This window comes from Scatophagus argus, chromosome 5 (genome assembly GCF_020382885.2).
Source record: "Scatophagus argus isolate fScaArg1 chromosome 5, fScaArg1.pri, whole genome shotgun sequence".
Taxonomy (NCBI): Eukaryota; Metazoa; Chordata; class Actinopteri; family Scatophagidae; genus Scatophagus; species Scatophagus argus.
In genome coordinates this window covers 6,541,051-6,559,330 of record NC_058497.1, presented here as the reverse complement: position 1 = coordinate 6,559,330, position 18,280 = coordinate 6,541,051, and the positions used below count along the sequence as shown (strand labels likewise).

General features: G+C 40.3%; 1 protein-coding gene across 2 annotated transcripts in view; it reads left to right on the top strand.

Annotated features, from left to right (window-relative positions):
- Positions 1–18,280, top strand: part of LOC124058930 (limbic system associated membrane protein) — a 404,356-nt gene that overhangs the window by 257,787 nt on the left and 128,289 nt on the right. The gene's annotated exons all lie outside the window — the stretch shown is intronic.

The following is an 18,280-nucleotide window of genomic DNA, read 5'->3' as shown; positions in this document are numbered from 1 at the left end:
GATATTTAGTGTCACATCAAAAACTTGGAGGTGGAGGTTAGGATGGAGGTGGGACTGATTAGTGAACAGCCGTGATGACTGGCAAAGCAGCATGATGAGCAACAGATTACAACAATTTAAGCAATTCATCTCCAGCAATGATAGTCAACGAGTACACAAATAAGGTGACTTATTAAAAGAGGTGTCAAATATGCAGTATGAAGGAGCCTCACATGACTTTGCTCAACTTGAACTGGCTAGTCAGTTAGCTGACTGCATGTTCATCAGGGATCAATCAGTCATGATGGCATCTGGAATTATCATCAGAGAAGACTTTTCTGCTTTATTCTTGCTATCCAGAACAGTCTCAACAATGCACATTTTAATCACAGCTGTGATGTTTAATTTCACAAACCATGACCAGCACATAATCCCACAGGTGACAGGGGTCTAACAAGCAGAACTATGATACTTTTCACTCGATGATAACAATTTCTGAAACGTACGTTTCAGCAAACTATTTACTAGCAGTACTGATATCATTATTGGTATTACATGTGTACAAGCTGGGTCTGGACTGAATCTCTTTACAGTCTCTTCTCGCACCTCTATCACTGTGATCCCCCATAGGGTGTTTCAAATTTATGAAAATTGACTCTCCGTCTCTGTGAGCAGATGCTCTTTCTTGGCAGCAAGATGCGCTTCATTAGTTATTTAAATCAGAATAGCCCGGGACTACATATCAGACACTAAATTAATTTGATATACGGAAAGAGAAAAAATAGAGCCATTAGTGGAAAAAACAAAAGCACAGTGCCAGTGCTGGAGAGGCCTTACTGTTAAGTGTCCCAGCATGTCTGGATCTCAGTAGGGGATATCAGTGTGTTTTTTTTCATGAGGTTGAAAAATATATGCTGCCCCCAGTAAGAGCAGAATAGAATTTAGATGAGTTCCATCTATTTGTCAAAGTGTGTAAACCTTGGCCATTGCTACGAAGCTGTATATAAATATCACGTCTTGGTTAAAATGCCATCTCAGTGTGCAGCCCTGTCGCAGTGTCTATATATTTATGTTCAAATCATGAATTTTACAAGGCATCCAGTACTCTGACATGAATGTCACCGATCATGATGATGTATGACCACAGAGGGTTTGCGCAGAATGAGTAGATAGACCGGCAACAGGATCGTACTGTCTATGTTTCAAACTGCTGTATAGCCTGCATGTCATTTCAACCAGTGAAAACTGACAAGATGGCCAATTATTTGTATTTAGATGCCACACTCATGATACTCTGCAGTGTTTCATTTGACACACTTGTTAGAGAGTGGGTACTTAAATCAATATATGTGCTTTGGCGGCTGTTGAGCTGAGTGGAGTTCCACATCAGAATGGGATGTGAGCGGTAGATGGATGGCAGTTTATTACATAGGCAAGGGTGGGGTGTGCATGAGTTCGTGCATGTCAAAACCAATCCTTCCGGGACTCAGAAGCTAGGAAAACAGGACACAGAGATGTGACGAAGCTTGTTCAAACTCTCTCATCTCTCCCTTCCCTCTCATCTCAACCTTTCACAGTCATTCCACCTTCCATTCACTTCCCCAACCCTTGATTTCACCATCTTCTCTCCATTCTCCCTAATTGGACCATTTTTCCCTCTCCCTTCTTTTCCAGTCCACTGAGAACACCACAATCTGTATTTAGGCGCTAGTTCTGACTTCCAATTTGTTCAGCGCAAAGCGCCACCTTGCATTATGCGCTCCCACTTAGCACATCATTTGTAACAATTTGTTGCTTGTTTATATGGAAATCACTATTCCAATTAGGGTAAACAGCGAACAGCCCCAGCTGTCGATACTGTCTTTGGCTGAGTCCTGAGGGAGAATGGGCTACACTTAATGTCTTCATTCACCACCATCGCATGACACCTAAAGTCATTTTATCATTGCTGTAGGTGTTGAGCCTTGAGTGATTGAGGGTGTAGTCACTGAGCTCTTTCATATCAAGGACAATGTGCGGGGTGACATCCAGTTAGCATGTAAGTATCAAAGAGAATGCTAGACAAGGGGATAACTTTGCAGTTCTGTGGAATGAACTTTTCTTTGTTCTTTCTACTGCTTTTTTTTCCACAAGATGTCCTCTTTCACAAATGGATGACTAGGCTTAAAAAGCTAACACTCTGAGAGATATAGCCTCTGCAATTATACTCCCTTCCCTCAGATTAGTCTGCCTGCCGTTCTGTAATCCTTGTGGGTTATTATGAGCGGAGGAGCCCGGTGGAGAGGTTTTCGGTGATCAATCTTAAACCATCCTCTCTAATTTTCCACGGTCATTGCTTCCATCCGGCCTGCCCTTGTCGCTTGGCTGCGCCAGCCAATTACTGCCGTAACTATGTCAGCTTATTACAGGACAGGCGTGGCCCTTGCTGCCGTATTGACCTCGTGCGATAGGCCTGGGCCTTCCAACCTCCAGGCTCCATTTAATTACTACCATGTCCTTGTTGAGCATGCAAACCTAGAGAGGGTTGAATAAATAACACAATTACTGTACCTGTCTGTTATTATTTTCTTTCCACATGGATTAGATTTAATGAAACTCAACACATGCGTGAACACTGGAGCAACATGGCAGGTAATAAAGGCAACATTATAGTTTATTGATGAGGAATTTAAGTGTCAGATTCCTAGACTTCTTTCCCAGTCTGAGCTGCTCTACTATATATGCTGTCTTTCTTTATCTTGTCACAGGCTTAATAAAAACAAAATACCAGAAAATAGACTTCCTTAGTGTGTACAGAAGTGTTTACTGTGGGCCAATTCAGGAGAAGATTAGAAATGTATGCAGAGAATTATCTGTCCTGTTTTCAGCTTCCCTTCCTTTTCAATTAAATGTATAAAAAGTAGCAATGCATGGACTTCCCCCTTTTATATTTTTGCCAAAAAATGGGTTTCCAAATTAATATGACAGATCTCTAATGAGAGCGAGACAGATTGCTGACCCTCAGGCAGACTGGACTACCAAATTAGGCCACACTGAGGAAGAGCAAGAAAGGATGAGAGAGACAGAGAGAGAGAGAGAGAGCGCATGTGTGTTATATGTTTGTGCATATATGTGTGTGAGTGGTTCAGTGACACTCAATGAGGCTATTATTGATTATACAGTTCTCTCATTAGCTGAAGTAGACCAGTGGCCGACTTGATGGCGCATATAGTTGGCTAGTGCATTGGGTCGGTTCACAGGCTGACCTAATTGGCACATTCAGATTTTATCACTCTCATTATTTATCACTAACGCTGTCACAGAGCAGACATTGGAAAGTTGTATAAAGGAGTAAAGTACATCAATATCAAACTTTTAGTTCCATTTTTGTATTTCCAGAGATTACAACATCAACAACATCAAATGTAAGCAATGAGCGAAATAAAAGCCGGGTCATCACTCCACTCGTTGCACAATGTTAAGTTAAGCAACAGTTAAGAGGTGAAAAATAAATGTAATAATTGTAACAGAGCAATTTAAATCCACATGTCATTTGTTCATTGGATATTCCATTCAGAATGAAAAAAAAAATGTTAAAAAATTTTGTTTTTTAGCATGATAAGAAAAAAAATCAGGGCTTCCATTTTCACCCTTTTGATTTTATGCTCAGATCAAAAATAGAAGACTTGAAAAACCGGTTCAGCCTCGGGCCCGTTTTGATTTTGATGTTTCATTTTTTTCTGATTTGTGTGACCAGGAAGTCAGTCCAAAGTTTTTATCTATATGTAGTCAGCTTGACAATCATAACCAGAGTGCTAATGCTTATTGTTGATAGAGATGGAGAGCGAGAGCTTCATCTTGTTTCGAGGGAACAAATGCTTCACTCTAAAAGTAGACAACATGATGACAGATAAGATGAGCAGAATCTTCCAGGTAGTGTAGTTTTGTATGGAAACGTGCAAAGTTTCACATTATAACGTGATAACTTTTTTCACCTTAAAAAGTTATGAAGTCCATCCACATAACTTTTCCACAGTCTCTCCAGCTCTATGTCTGTTCTGTGTCTCTTTCGTTTAAGGTTGTGGTCACTCCAGAATCTTCGAACACTAAACTCTGAGCATGGCTGGATACCCATCTGCTGGAGCGTGGTGGAAATCTCAGAACGCGTCTCGCCTGTTTGAAATAACTGCACAATTAAATCAGCGCACGTCTCCAGCGAGACTGTTGTGCTGAAAGGTGTCCAAAAACACAGAGGAGTAAACAAATAACTTCGGGGTCACACACATAAAAAGCAAAAAAATACATATGTATCAAAATCAAATTTGGCCCTGGGCCCATTTTTCAATTTTTTTTTTTTTTGTTTGGTCTGAGCGTAAAATCAACAGTGCAAAAATCAAAGCATTATTTGTTTTTTTTTGTATCACAAAGCAAAATTAAAAAGTAAGTAATTTTTTCATTTTTTGATTTTCAAAATCAAATGAACGAATAATACATGGATTCATTTCGTAGTGAGAGACATTTTGTTTGTTTTTCCTCTGACAGTTTCAACATTTTTTCCTTTGCTATATCCTTCTTGTTTTCTGTCCTATAATTTCTTCTCCCCCTGACACTGTGGCTTTAAGGTTCCAATTTGTTTGGCAAGTTTCTTTTAAACCTCTCCTTAGACCTGGAGATGATTTGAGCTGTCACCTCAGCCTTCATACTGAGCCAGTATTTGGTCTTCTTTTAAAAAAGTTTAAAGGCTAAAAGTAAAAAGACAAAGGATAAGAGAGGCAGATAAATAGTGAAAGCAGCACTGAATAAAAAAAGCAGTGTTGAACATTGTGTGTTTTACATCAGTAGTGCAGAATAGAGTTCGTCCTTCAAACTGACAATGTTTACGTACTTCCAAACTTCCCAGAGTCTCTTCAACACAATGAGCTTCACTGTTCAGCCCGGTGGACGCTTATTGTTCACAATGGCCATGGTCATTGAGAGTTCTGCTTCAGTGTAAATAATACACAAAAGTACATCAAACTGGGTTGCTTTTGAACATCATGGGCTTAGCAAGCAAAACAAGCAACACACACTTCCATGGATGCTTCCAATACACCCAACTGCTAGTGTTGTATCAAAAAGACTCACATGAAAAAAGATTACCATTTTCTTAACTGTTTTGGAAAGCTTTTTTTGGCTCAGAAGTCACCTCTCAGCAGTTTTGGTGAGTTGAGGAATGCATGCATTATGTCCTTTCATTTTTTTTTTTTAGATCCATGCACTTCTATTGGCATGGATGGGGGTTTGGCCCAGTTGTCACAGGAGAAAAAAGAAGTATAACTGTCTCAATTCATCTAGGTCCACAAGTTCTCTCTCTTTTCTCTTTTTTTTCCTCCCTGCTGTCTCTCTGCCTCTTTCACAACACCTTCCAATTCTTTGTTGGCAACTTCACTGTCCTCCCTCTCCATTAACTGTCCCTCTCCCTTTTCTTTCCATTTTCCCTTTCACCCCATTCTCTCACTCCCCCACTCAGCACTCTCCTTTTCTGTGTGTGCCCAGCACTGTTTGGAGTTTGTGGTTTTGGTTTGCATGTGGGAGGAAGAGGCACAAACATAAAGGGACGGCATGAGGGATGGCAGTGCCAGACCGTTGTGATGGGGGAATGGGGGGTGAGGTGGGATGAGGTTGGGGTTGTCCAAGCCATTACTGACAGGGGCTAAGTGGTGCCACGCTGTCCCACTGTCTGACCATCTTAGCGCCTGGCTGGCCTCCACCCAAGTCATTAAAGTCTCTTGTCCCAGCTGCAAAATAATAGGCCATATCACTAAGGGACAATTTGGGTCCGTGCTCAATCACATTTATTGCAGCTGTATCACTGGCTCTTTGTTCTCGCTTCTGCTCACAGCTGAGAGGATTATGAGAATGCCGACACGAAAAACAACCAAATCTTCTTTTACTTCAGGAACAGTCAACCATCTGACTCCTCAACTTGCTGCTTCTCACAAATGTCCATCTGTCATGTTAATCTTGAATAATGGCTTATGTGCTGTATTATATATTATATAAAATGAATCTCCTTCATACCCTAAGAGTCAGCAGTTGAAAACACAAGAAAAAAAAAACAAAACAGGGTCACAGCCTATCAGTGTCAGCCTTGAAGAGTAATAGCTCTGACTCGACGCACCCACACGCATAGCTGTTTCAGAGTTTAGCCTTGGCCGTGAACATGGTGATCTGCTTCATAATTAGTGGCTAGCTGATTATAGGCTGCTTGACCTAGGCTAAGGTTCCCCTCCACTGGGAACAGGAGGAGGAGAAGAAGGGGAAGGAAGGGACTAATTGTTGGCTGGAGTGTGGATGCTGCGTTGGTGGATGAATGAGGTGATTAATATGCAAGGAATGGAATGTCCTCCCCGCGTAAAGCTAGGAAGGAATAGCAGAGGCTCATTTGCTGGGGGCAAGAATGTGTGTGTGTCTGTGTGTTAAAGAGGGGCTAGAGAGAGAAAGACAGCACAGCAAAGAGGCCTTGGAGACACAAAGAATTCCTCTGTTGAAGCTCGAGAGGAGCATACACTGACTCACAACAACAGCAGAGAACTGAAAGGCTTTCTTCTTGTTTGAACTCTATGATGGAAATTGGGAGTGTAATGAGCAAGGGAGTTAGACTTTGGAATTTTGTTGGCTTTGCAGCCCACAGTATTTTCCAAAATGTGATATTATATTTCTTCCATGATGATATTAACAGAGATCAGACTCCAGTGTTTTGTGGTTTATATCAAAAGTGTTAGGTCCTCAAGTTACGATTATGCAGTTTGAGCTCACAGTTTAATATGTGTGGTAACAGAAGTGTGCATAGAAAGTCAACAAGACACCCAGCAGGTGGTGTCCATCATCTGCCATGGCTGAAACCTCTTTAGTTCCAGGTATGGCATTTGTCTTCCATCACTCTTTAATAATAACTTGTCACAAATGACAGCTTCTTTGTCTTTTAACTCAGTGCTGGACAACACTGAACCTGGATCCATCATCTTTTCAATTTTGTGAAACAAAATTAAGTCGAATGAATGTGAGAGCCAAAATGAAAGATAGACTAACAAGATGGACATATCTAATTGAACTGTTTTACGAGGTTTTGCAGTCGCTCTCTCCGACATCATTCTCCTGATTAGGCGATGCATTTGGATATCTGTGGCTGGAAATCAGCTCAGCTGTAATTATGCAGAAAATTGTCTTTTCTGAGAGAGCAAACCGTGCGGTGAGTTGAATGGAAGTTCATGGACAGGAATCAGGAATTAGTCAGTTGTTGTTTTTAAAGTTACACTTCTTTCTCGGTCCCTCACACATCTACATGAAAACAAAGATAGAAGCTCAGACGCGTAATTATTCATACAGGCACTTGATGTCATTATAATCGTGCTACACACATTCACAGCTGCACACACAAACACAAGCGAAGTGTTTTCCCTCGGTTGCATAGTGAGTTAAATATTTCTTTTGTTCAGGAAGAGAGGAAGGAAGGACAATAACTTTATCAATGTCAATCTGTTCTGCTGAACCACATCAGCCAAGTTGTCTCTTTATCGAACAAGTACAGTCACTCAGCTCTGAGGGAAGCAATTCTTTAGATTTCTGCTGTACATTTGAATGGCTTGGACACTGTGGCTCCTGCTGCTTCCTATAGAAACAGTACAGCTTTTGTTTTGTTGCAGGCACTACTGATCCAGCAGGGGGAATGGGCCACTATAGCTATTAGCCATCAACTCATGAAATGAAATTCAAGTCATTCACAGACTGCAATGCCAGCACTGCAAAATCTCTACATCTGCTTACAGTAACATGCAAACAGCTTCAGACAGGCCCCTACACCGTGTGACTGTGTGTGTTTGTGTGTCTTAGTACATCTGACTAGTGATGATAACATCAATAAGATGCTGAAGGCTTTTTCATAAATCTATACAAAAAGCATTACAAAACCAGATTAGCACTTGACAGAATGGTACATAATTATGAAGCAGCGAAAAGAAAAAAAAAAAGCAACATCAAAGTTTTATAAGCTCATATATAAAAAAAGAAAGCCATGCAAACATCCAGCCCCCCAAGGGACTGTTTCTGGCAGGACTGATTTAAGATTCCTGTAACTATTAATTTAGTTTATGCTCATGTGCTGAAACATCTTGCCACATTATTGCACTGTGGGTGGTCAGCTTCAACAGCTTTCTCACAGGCCAGCAGGCGTTTCTCTAAAGCATTTTTATTGGAATCCTAAGCAGTGGATATGGCCACTCTTCTTTCTGCACTTTGTTGAACCTGCTGCAGTTCTAGATGAAAAAGATGGGTATTAACTGGTATTAACATACATTTTGTATCTGGATTATGTAGATTATGTCATCTGATCACATGCCTTTGCATTCACACTTGATATTAATTAGAATTCTCAGTTCTGCCCACACTGTCATCACATCTCATAATGCAAATCAGGTACAGTAGGTACAGCACGCTGGTCATTCATTAAACACAGTTTTCCCTGTTAGCAGGTGATGGGATCAGGACCGCGTGCCTGCGTGGGAGGAAGACTGAGGTCAAATTGGGGTGCTGTAAATCTCAGCACATGTTGAAGCTTGCGTGTCAGTGTATATTAGAGCAAAAAGCATCTTCCCCTGATACACTGATCAGGTCAGCAGAAGAATTAGTAGTGACAAAGGCTGTGTCGGACACAACAAAACTAGACCTGGAGGGAAAAAAGAGCAAGAGAAACAAGACACGACAAGAAAATGGGAAAGCTAGAGTGCTATGCTGTCTGTTCATTTCAGAAGAACATGACAGGTGAAATATGTACCACACTTAAAGTAACTGTTAATTAGCTGATTTTGCCATTTGATACATGTTGAAGGCATACAGAGAGGGACACAGATGTGGTTAGAGTGAATGCCAAATAACCACAATGTCACTGGTAGTCAGTTACCACTGCTGAACATCATACTCCCCTCTTTCTCCCCTCACATCCTGTGTACTGTCTTCACTCTCAAATAAAGGTATAAATGCCATAAGAATAACCATATAAAGTCATTGTAATTCCAGATATTGCAAGAAAAGCGCCTCCAGCAGTCATTTACAGTACATAGTATACCTTTGGGACCTCATCCCAAGGTAGCTTTGACAATGCGTCTTTGGCGATACTCACAGCAATATGCTCATCCATTGCGATTCTGCAGTGGCCTTTGAGCAAGATCTTTTTTCATCCATCTGTTATCCGGTAAGAATGGAAAGCTCAGCATCGTCTGAGCAAGGTGCTACATAGCAAGTGAACTATCAGAATGCCAAATGGCTATCTGTAGAAAAAAAACCCTAGCCCTTGTAGGATTCATCATTCTTTATTATTGAAATTATACTAGTTAAAATCAAGGTGCCTCTCAATAATGTGAATTAAATGGGGTCACCTGTTTGAAGTCAGTAAATGTAAAAATGACAGCAATAGGGAAATAAAATTTGAACTTAAATAAGGTAATGTTGAAATGACTAAAGTATTTTGATTACCATAACCCTCTGGTTTCCCCTTGAGAATCTGTTTTAGAGACTTTCATAGAGGTACCCTTCTCAATTGATCCAAATGTTATTAATGACTCACACCATGTGACTGTGTGTGTTTGTGTGTCTTAGTACATCTGACTTCAATGTATTGATGATAACATCAATAAGATGCTGAAGGTTCTTTCATAAATCTATACAAAAAGCATTACAAAACCAGAATAACACTTGACAGAATGGTACATAATTATGAAGCAACGAAAAGAAAAAAACCAACATCAAAGTTTTATAAGCTCATATATAAAAAAGAAAGCCATGCAAACATCCAGCCCCCCAAGGGACTGTTTCTGGCAGGACTGATTTAAGATTCCTGTAACTATTAATTTAGTTTATGCTCATGTGCTGAAACTCAAATAAGGTAATGCTGCAATGACTAAAGTATATTGATTACCATAAGCCGTGGTAGTTTAGATTTCTTATCCTCTGGTTTCCCCTTGAGAATCCGTTTTAGAGACTTTCATAGAGGTACCCTCAACCTCAGTCGATCCAAATGTTATTAATGACTCAGTTAGAGTTAGCACAGTTTCTTCTGTTCTATGTTTTCAGAGGTATTAACTTGCTGCTCTGTATGTCAGACATATTAGATGAGAAGGAGGCAGTTTAGTCCAGTTTGATTTTTTGTGTGTGTGTGGCAAGTGCACTTCAAGGACATTTATGCTCATACATTCCCAGACACACATTTGATATTAAGCAAGCTGTTAAAAATGACAGCTCCCCATTTGATGGCCAATCTATAGGGCTCATCAACAGTTTCTTTATAGTGTACATGGCATGCATTTTTATTCTTAAAAAACACAAGAGGAAAATAACATATGCAAACACTGGCATGCACATCAATCCACTCTTCATGAAGACTGTTAAACACAGATGGGGTGTATTACCCCCAATCTGAGAGCCTCTCCCTGTTCTTCTGGCATGTTCCTTTTGTTTCCCTCAACAATGTTTACAGCTCCAGATCCTCCTTGTTCATCTGTACACACTAAACTGATGTGAGACAATGGCCCCTTCGGAGTGTCAGAAAATGCAGAGAATGATGCTTTCCGACACTAATTGTTCTCTCATCTTAAGCAGCGGCATCTTAGCCAATCTCCAAAGCACCCCATAATGACTTCTGTGGTGGAGAGCAGAATGGAAGGGAGGCAGAGACAATGAACAGACTGATGAAATTCTGACACTTTTTGTCATGTCTTTATTTATTTATTTGTTTGTATTATGCGCAAATTATCTGAGGATCTCCTGCCCTCCTATAACCTTGTTACTGTGATTTTCTGTGAGGCTGTTGTGACCTACTCACCTTAAAACACCAGCGAAAGAGGGCAAAGTATGTGTACCACTGGTTTGCTCCGGGTGTGCCTTGGGTATGATTAGAGTCCAAAGCTACTTAAAGGTACTCATGGGTGATATGTGGTGCCAGTAGGGATGCTGTATAAAGGAAGTAAGACTGGAGCTGCACTTGCTTTATAACCTCATCTTTACATCGACAGCAGTCTGCATCATGAATGAATTGTTCACACACTTGCCTATGTATCCAGAGGATTGTATGAGAATGCTCTGAGAACTCTGACCATATAGACCTTACGCATTTGCATTGCACAAACAATGAATATGGCAAATTGTTTGGTCTCCAGTCAACCAGTGTATGATAGAACTGCTTAACCAGCTCAGGTGTCTGTTGATTGTTTTTTTAGTTTTTGACAAGCATATTTGTCATTGTGCAGTGGTAATGAAACATGCACAAATGCGTAATTTTGTACTTTTTCAAAAGTTTCCACCATTTTTTCTCACTGCTAATGTGCCTACTGTACCTGACTCTGTCACTTCCCCACACAACCCTTTGGTTGGATACCATTCTAGTGAAACTAGAAGCTGAAGCTTCTGAAGCTAGCCTATTTTTTAATGGATAAGCATTACAGAGAATGGATGGATGGCATAATCGCAATTCCCTTGTTATACAGACCAAATGGAGACGATTGAACACCTTGCAGGAAAGCAGGACTTTTGGAAGCATTGGAAGCAATCTTTAGAGCTCCAGGGGCACCTTTCTCATTACTTCTCTCTTAGTGAAGGAATCAGTTAATAAGTGAGGGAAATTAGCTAATAGTATAGGAGCAAACAACTGAAGGTGGAGTGAGGAAGGGACATTGTGGTCCTTTTTTTCATTCTTAAAGCCATCCATTGTTAAAATCAATTGTTCCACTTTAGTAGTTCCCTAAGGAGCCATTTAGACTGAGTTGGCTGTGGGCTGCACCATGAGCTCTCTCTCTCTTTCTGTGTTTTCATCCCTCGTTGTCCCTCTGTCTCCTCAGTTCTCTCTCTCTCTCTCTTTCACACACACACCAGACACCAGTGGCTGTTCTTAATGACCCAGAGTTTGATCCACTGTCAAACAGCCAGAGATATACGGTTTCTAGAGACTGCAGAAGCAGTCTGAGGAGTGGATTCATTTCCTCCTTACAAAATAAATCCACCTTTCAGTTTGCGTGTGTGTGTGTGTGTGTGTGCGCATGCGTACACAGGTGTGATATGGTTCTCGTTATCTTCAACAAAAGTGTGTTTTGCATTATCTTAATGTCCATTCTTAATATTTGCTCATGCATTTTTATCCATCTCAGCACACTGGCATACAGTACACACACACACACAGTCAGTTTGCATATTTGTTGCTGCCTTGTGATTAAAATGTTTGAACTGTCAGCTTGCTGCTTCCCTGTCCCTTTGGGCTTTTTAGAGTACCCCCCCTCCCCACCACCCACCACCCCCACCCCCAACCATGCTGTTCCACACTCTCTGGGATTAATTAATAGTTTAGCCAGGCCAACACACTTACAAACATCTATTCATTATGGAGGGAGAAATGCGGAGCAGGTGGGAGAGGGGCAGACGGGGGTGGCAAGAGTCAGGGGTAGCAGCCAAAAGACTGAGTGAAAAACCAAGTAGACTGGAGAGGACAGAAAACAAAATTTGTCTTTTGCGTGGAGAATAAAGAACAAGAGAGTCACTGGGGCACAGAGCTACAGCTGGAGACAGAAAAAAATGTGTAAACAGACAATAAAACACAAAAAGTATAATTAAAGGAACAGAGTAGGGGTGCTTTTCGGGTGTGTGGACAGATTCTATCTGGTATGTTGGTCATGCCACACAAGGGAAGGCTAGACAAGGCTGTGCATGCACTCTGACTCTCCTGGTCGATTATGTCAGCCAAGCTCTGCCTAACTAGCTGACACACAGTTGTGTGTGTGTGTGTGTGTGTGTGTGTGTGTGTAAGTGTGAAATACTGTATGTTTAACTGTCTGTCTGTGTCTTGCAATCTGCACAGACATTTGCAAATGCTGAATGTATGTGTACCAATCCCTAATGTGGGGTTTGCACCTGCAGGACTTCTGTGAAGGACTATGAGAGTGTGTGTGTGTGTGCAAACAATTGCATTGTGTGAACTTTCAATTAGAAATAACTTTATTGCTCATAGCTCCCTGGAGGCCATGATCAATCATTGTCATCCATAAAGACAGGCCAGTTTGTCAGGAAGCACTCACAAGCCTCGGGGTCTGGTGGCAGTAGCAGAGGAGGTTCCTAATCGAGGATGGTATTTTACCACCAGCCGTACCTCAGGAACTGTCTCAGCCTTTAATCCTGTTATGCAATTACCATTTCCCAATGCTTGGAGGATCAAGGCCCACTGAACAGCAGAGGTGGGAGAGGCAGAAAAGAAATACTGCATTTGAATTCCACAGATGAAGAACCACAACATTTCTGTGCTTTCATGAGTTAAGAAACTCCAATTTGTGTACTTTCATGCAAAGAAAAAAAATCTTCAATTGATGTAAGTTAACTTTCCCACTAGAAGCATACAGACTGTGCAAATCATTTCAAAACAAACTTACACAGCTCAGCTGCTAAAGCTTTGATTTGGGGAGATGACTTGAAGCCAGCAGAGCTCATGTCTAGTTGTGGGTGAGTTCTTCTTTGGCGTGTCGTATGAGTTGGAATAGTGAAACATGATTTTCGTCTTTGAATGACAAGTCCCACTTCTTACTACTGCAAAGAAAATATAGTAGCCGTTCAGAGGTCCATGTAAACAGTTTAGCATCCATATGCAATGAGACAAGTTTGGTTTCCAGATTTCAAGCTTAGTTACAGAATGCTTGCTGCTCCAGTTATCAAAAATGATGAAAGTGGGCAAAACAGTATTGTTTGGTCTGTACCCATTCATTCATTTTTCTCATGCCCATAAAATGTCAGACAATGGGGATCATGTTGTAACAAAAGTTGGGACACTGATGCGTTGCTTGGACTTGTTTTGTAAACGATTAACAGATTAGCCTGTATCAGTCAAATTGTCATTTCTATAAGGGAGGTTTTGTAATTATCCTTTTACAGGCTTTTGGTTATAGAATAAGTGGTCGCAAGTTGTCAATAGGCTTCAGTGAATTTTGGAACTGAACAAACAATTTGTTTTTGTTGTTGATCCAGGAAATTTTAAAGCTGCATGAAACAATATTTTATATTAACAATGAATTAAATAAATTGTTAGAGGGGTGATCAGTGACAAATCCAAAAATGAATTATCACCCAACTCTGCAGTTCACCTCAACAGTATTAGCCTCTCTTTTAATTTTCTGTTTTGGAATCTGCAGCTTTTCTGTTTTGGTTTAGCCTCACCTTTGTCATGAGCAGTAACAGGTAGCCTTTTTCTGTGAATAAGCTGTGATCAGACTACACACTAACAGCTAAGCACCAAAGGGTAGACACACAAATTTAGAAACTAGCAATTAAAGATAAGTAAGAGATAAATATTCCTCATAGGAGTTAAATACCATACCAGGGCTAAACAAAGCTCTAAACAAATGCTGATGTTGCTCCTTGTCTGCTGGATGTGTAAATAGAGAAATGTTTGCAAACACATGTGTTAACAGCTTATTGCTTTATGTAATGCCCTCAAAAGTGATGGAAGTGAGACTGTATGTGTGTGTGTGTGTATGTGTGCTTGCTCCAGGTACGAGAAAATCAGCGAGGACTTGCAGACATTGCACACACTGACTTATACATAGACACACACAGTCTCTGGTCATTGCTGAACCAAAGAGAACTTCCAGGCCTGCCTAACAGCAACCTTTGTACTACTTTGAAATAACTGTAGCCGTTACATGAAGTACCATCACTATTTAGCAAACAGACAGTTTAACCTTTAGACATCAAGGCCCGTTACTGAAAGCAGTGTTCCCTGTGTTCGCCTCTCCTGTAGAATTAAAACTAGCATTGTCTTTGTTGCACAGTAGAGCTGATGATCATAAACGTTTAGAGATTGTTACCTCTTCACGACACAGAGAACAGCAATTAAATTTATTAACATTAACTGATGTGAGGATGCAGGTCAAACATGAAGGTAGCCTGGATGGGCCAAGTATGCTGGTGGGCATGGGCTAACAGTGGTAAATATGCAAATATGGCATGAACGGTAGTAGGAGAAAACACACTTCTTGTTCATAAAGTTGAGGGTTAGTATATCACACAAAATACAAAAATACTTCTTCATTCATTTTTATGGACCAATGAATCATAAGTGGTTATTTGCATCATTCTTGGAAGAAGACTGCAAAATGAAGCCGTCCTCTGCAAAGCTCTGCTTGGGCAGAGTAGTGCTCTCAGCTAACATCAGCCTGCCATTATGACAATGCCAACATGATAATGCTAAGCAGGAATGTATACACGTTCACCATAGTCTAGTAGGCTAAAATTTGCTACTTAGCACAAAGACAAATTACCACTGAAGTTGAGGATGAAGTCAATACTTTTATTGAGTGTTTTTGCCAAATAAAATTTGACAATGGTAGGCAACTAAAGTTTCTTTAAAGCATATTTAAAACCATGTGTTTTAAGAAGTTTCTTAAAGTTAGAAAAACTGGGTGAAATCCTGACCTCTTCAGGCAGAGCATTTCAAACGCTGGGTCACTGCGGGGGTTTGCCCACATTCAGTAGATCAGTGCTGCGTTGGTAGAGAACCAGTGGACCTCTAGTCACTGTGGGTAGGAGGGTGTGTGCTTCTTAATGATGCCACTGAGATAATGGAACACAGATTTATGAACAGCTTTAGACTGGCAGATAGATGAGGACTAGAGTAAACAATGAGACAGTGCAAAACAAGGAAAACTGGAGTTATATGGGCAGCAAAATTTTGAACATATTAAAGTTTATGAGTGATAAGTGGTGGTAGGCCATAATGCAGGGCATTACGGTAATCTTACCTGGATTAAGTTTTAATCTAAATCTATTTTTCTTACTTTATTTATAGTTTAGACAGTGCCATTCAAAATATTTCTATTTCTAGTTTTTGAACAGTTGATTTGCATCCAAGTGCATCCAAGTTTTAATGTCCCACATGCAGACAGAGAGAGTCAAGAAGAAGTAATATCAGGCTCATCAAATAAATAAACAAATCTGTGTGACATCTCAGTGGCAATTAAACTGCTACCCATATTTTCTAATGGTGTGCAAATGTTGAATAAATGTGGGCCCAAAGCAGAACAGAACTTTGTGGGACTGTGGGAGTAGGACTGAAGGTTACACTCATGTCAGCCAGAAAGAGAGAGTTAAGTGTTGATATACATACACACACACACACACACTGATGGAGGAAAACACAAAAAGAAGGAGAGAGAGAGAGAGGAGAGCAGAGGTCATGCTTAAGTCCAGGTCTCTGGTGCCATTATCAGCTTTTCTTTGTATTCTGACCTTTGACCTCATTTTAATTCAAATGGCCAAGACCTTGCTCTCCCTGCTTGCCTCTCTCTCCCTCTCCATCTTTATCGTCACAGTCTTATCTTCTTGACTCCCGGCTCTCAGTTCCTGAGTACATCAGACATTATATTGTAGCCGAGCAGTAATTGGGGTTATCTCTACAGAGGATTGTGTAAATGACTGGGGCTGTGAATCTATTCAAGTACAAGTTCAGCATAGAGAACATTAGACTTGACTAAGTACCCTAAATAATACAAATGGACTCTCAGGGTGTGACCATTTTAAACTAATTTACGGTCGCTGTAATACTTTTAATTACATGCACTTAGCAGTGCTGCATGGCTGCATAAACACAATGATTAAGCCTGAGACTGGACTAAAGTTATGAAGTTCTCACTGGATCATAAGCTGCTTTTACCCCTTTTTTCTTAAATGCACACAAATGTTCCCTTAGGAAACTTAACTTAAAAAATACTTCTGGTTTATTACAGCTTTGGTCTTATTTTTGATATTTTAACAAGGGCCATAGCAGAACTCTGATGGAAAAACTGGAATGTAATTTATGTTGAAAGGCCCCTTAGATGTAGTTTTCAAAATCTAAGTTTGCTTGAATATTCATAATGTACAGGAATATAATGCCATATTATTGTGGGACTGGCTTGGTACTGTTTAGCTTAACTAAACAGAGGTTAAACAACACAATCATAGCACATTCATTAATAAGTCTGTTGTTTTTTTCCTCTTTGCTGTAACCTCTAAGGACACTCATTTGCTGATAAACCTTTGCTACAATTCAAGTAGCCAGCTAGCAATGCTACACTGGTGCTTCTGTAAATTGCAATGAGTGTTTACAACAAGTAATTATTTTCCTTTTTACTTTTCTTTCCTCTTCCAAATAAGTTTGGCGAGCCTTGTTATTTGTTTTGTTCTTGTTTTATTTAAATCTGTCATCTGTTTTTTTTTACCCTGTCTGCCTTCAATGTAGCTGCTCTCTAAAACATCAGCAATTAAGTTTAGCAGTACAATGGGAGTATTACAGATAGGGATGTTGGCCAGTTCTATGTGAATACAACCCAAATTGTACAAACCTGGAATTATCTTTTTAAAGAAAAACTGTAATAATGGCCCAGAAATTATTTTAAAACATCATAACTAACTAGTGGGTAACCTACTATGCTTTCCCACAGACTATGGATTTCCAAAATCTTCTGTGTCAGTTGTACTTGGTGTTCTGCCAGGAGAAGAGCCACTAAGGGTGCTTTGTCCCTGCTGCAGTTACACGGAGACTCTACAGTGTAGAAACATAACCTAATGATCTTCTCTACACTGACACTCTGGAGGATATATTTTTCTCACCCTTAGCAGAGCTACCAAACCACACCATGATACCTGGGGTTAACGGTAGTTGGCATGATTTAAATTTGATTTGAGGGTGAGAAACTTCCAAATAATTGGTTGTTCTTTTTGACACCCCCCTCCAACATATCCCAGCATATTTCATAAAGCTTCATAAATCATGTATATATCAGATTTTAAAACCCCCCCAAAAAAGGTGTTCACTTCTAGTGGTAATTATAAATCATCTGTCTCCCATTTGGTGTATGAAGTTGGGAATGTTTAAAGTATTAATTGACTGTATTAGTAATCACACTAATTAAATCATCTATTAACCTGTAACAGTTGAATGACTTTTCAAGCTGTCCTTCCTTTCCTTTGTATTGTAACTTTCTATGCTTCTTTCTTTGATTGAAAATGACCCTAAATCTGGCATCAGTCCTGTATTGCACAACCACAAAACATGAAGTAATCCACCCATCCATTTTCATTTTCCATACCGTTTTATCCATGCAGGGTTACGGGGGGGGACTGGAGACTATACCAACTGACAACAAGCGAGAGGTGGGGTACACCCTGGACTGGTCGGCAGTAAATTTCAGGATCGACACACAACCACACACTCACACCAAGGGGCAATGTAGAGTAGCCAATAGACCAAATGCTCATGCTTTTGGCCAAAGGAAGCCAG